A 3136-nucleotide genomic window follows, 5' to 3' on the forward strand; every position below is an offset into this window, starting at 1 on the left:
TTGTTCTGGGAGAGAGACTGTTGAAAAATCAATCCTAATAGAACTGACCATGGCACAAATACAAAGGAATATGTTGTTGTTATTGTTGTTCAGTTGTGTCTAACTCTTTGTGATCTTATTTGGGATTTTGTTGGCAATGACACCGGAGTACTTTGCCATTTCCTTCTCCAGATCATTTTACAGATGAGAAAACTGAGGCAAACTCCAAGTTACCCAAAGTCACACAGCTAGCCATATTTGAACTCAGAAGAGTCTTTTTGACTTCAGGCCCAGCACTCTATCCTCTGTAGCACCACTTAGCTGGCCAATGGATATAATAAATGAGTGTAAGAGTTGTAAACAATGAGATGGAAGATAAACCATTACCAAATGGAGATCATGGAATGTTTCTTAGTGGTGATTAATTTTATGAGAATTCAATAACCCCAAAGGGAAATGGAGAATAATGATAAAAGCACATTTTTTAAAGTTGAAGAGACCTCTCAGATCCCATAATTTTAAACAGGTCAAGGGACTCGACAAACTCACTTAAGATTTTGTAGGCTGTAACAGAAATAGCATTTGAATTTATGATTACAGAACCAGTATTTTTCCAAGGTTTCATACCACTTCATTTCAAGCATAGGAAATAGCATAAAAGCCATTAGGATCCAGTTCTCTGGATTTTTTGTTTTTTCCCATAAAGTGATATAATTGTATGACCAGAATAAAATTAAAAAATCATCTGGTGTTTAAAATCCTTCATAACCTCTACCTTTCCAGTCTTCTTGCCATGTATACCCTATTCGCCCAACTCTATCACCAGTTATTCTATTATCCTTGCTGTTCTTTGACTAAGATACTCCATCTCCCAACTCTGGACATTTTATCTAGCTGTCCTCCATGCCTACAATGCTCTCCCTCCTCATCTGCACCTTTTGGCTTCCCTGATTTCCTTTGAGGTCTGACTAAAATGTCATCTTTTCCAGAAATGCTATCCTAATTTCGCTCAATTCTGGGATCTTCTCAGTTTATTTCCAACTTATTCCATATATAACTTGTTTATGTCCAGATATTTTCATGATGTCTCCTCTATTAAATTGTGACTTCTCTAACAGGAATTGTCTTTTACTTGTCTTCATATCCCTGGAGATTAGCATAGTTTCTAACATGCAGTGAGCATTTTTTTTTTACAGACTAATTGGTGGACTCCCAGGGGAAGATGTTTATATATAGATATATAAAGATAAAAGTAGGGATTACTGAGATTCTTACAAACTGGGGAAGAACATAGGACCTTGAGGAGACCAAGCACCCCTTATGGTAGACCATAACCAATCATCCATCCCTTTATAAAAATATAAATATACAAAGAGAGTTAGAGAATGAGAGAGATATTTAGCCACTATAGTTTAGCACACTAAAGCCTAGATAATTGGACCGGTCATGAGGAGATGATCATAGTGTGGAAGAATTTCACCAAAATTGTTCTTTCCAAAATTAGAAATGTTTCTTATTTATCCAGTTGAACAGCCTTTTCTCTCTTTTTTTTTTTTTACTTAATAATTTTTTATTATATATATATTTTTATAATATTATCCCTTGTATTCATTTTTCTAAATTATCTATCCCCCCCTCTCTCTATTCCCTCCCCCCGATGACAGGCAATCCCATACATTTTACATGTGTTACAATATAGTCTAGATACAATACATGTGTGTGAATACCATTTTCTTGTTGCACAATAAACATTAGAATCCGAAGGTACATGCAACCTGGGCAGACAGATATTAGTGCTAACAATTTACATTCACTTCCCAGTGTTCCTTCTCTGGGTGTAGTTATTTCTGTCCATCATTGATCAACTGGAAGTGAGTTGGATCTTCTTTATGTTGAAGATTTCCACTTCCATCAGAATACATCCTCATACAGTATTGTTGTTGAAGTGTACAGTGATCTTCTGGTTCTGTTCATTTCACTCAGCATCAGTTGATTTAAGTCTCTCCAGGCCTCTCTGTATTCCTCCTGCTGGTCATTTCTTACAGAGCAATAATATTCCATAACCTTCATATACCACAATTTACCCAACCATTCTCCAACTGATGGACATCCATTCATCTTCCAGTTTCTAGCCACTATGAAAAGGGCAGCCACAAACATTTTGGCACATATATGTCTCTTTCTGCTCTTTAGTATTTCTTTGGGATATAAGCCCAGTAGTAGCACTTCTGGGTCAAAGGGTATGCACAGTTTGATAACTTTTTGGGCATAATTCCAGATTGCTCTCCAGAATGGCCGGATTCTTTCACAACTCCACCAGCAATGTATCAGTGTCCCAGTTTCCCCACATCCCCTCCAACATTCATCATTATTTTTTCCTGTCATCTTAGCCAATCTGACAGGTGTGTAGTGGTATCTGAGTTGTCTTAATTTGCATTTCTCTGATCAGTAGTGATTTGGAACACTCTTTCATGTGAGTGGATATAGTTTCAATTTCTTCCTCTGAGAATTGTCTGTTCATATCCTTTGACCATTTATCAATTGGAGAATGGTTCGGTTTCTTATAAATTAGGGTCAGTTCTCTATATATTTTGGAAATGAGACCTTTGTCAGAACCTTTGTTTTTAAAAATATTTTCCCAATTTGTTACTTCCCTTCTAATCTTGTTTGCATTAGTATTATTTGTACAGAAACTTTTTAGTTTGATGTAATCAAAATCTATTTTGTGATCAGTAATGATCTCTAGTTCTCCTCTGGTCATAAATTCCTTCCTCCTCTACAAGTCTGAGAGGTAGATTATCCTCTAACAGCCTTTTCTCAATCTTTATTCTTCTCTTCTGCCTTAGACACCATTGATGCTTCTGTCCTACTTTATACTCTTTTCTAAGTTTTAGGGAAACCTCTCCTAATTCTCCTCTTTCTTATCAAACCACTCCTTCTACTTTGCTTAATCCTCTATCCACCTCTTGCCCTCTCAGAGCTTTGTCTGGGCCTTCTTTTTTTTTTTTTTTTTTTTCCCCTAAAACAAAGTTTGTTAAACCATGGTTGCAATTCCATATAAAACCATAATTTAATATGGAGGTCATGAAATGATCATTTATTATCAGTAAATGTTTGATTTGCTTATATATTTTATTTAACTATATACCCAAGATTG

This window comes from Sminthopsis crassicaudata, chromosome 4 (assembly GCF_048593235.1).
Source record: "Sminthopsis crassicaudata isolate SCR6 chromosome 4, ASM4859323v1, whole genome shotgun sequence".
Lineage (NCBI taxonomy): Eukaryota > Metazoa > Chordata > Mammalia > Dasyuromorphia > Dasyuridae > Sminthopsis > Sminthopsis crassicaudata.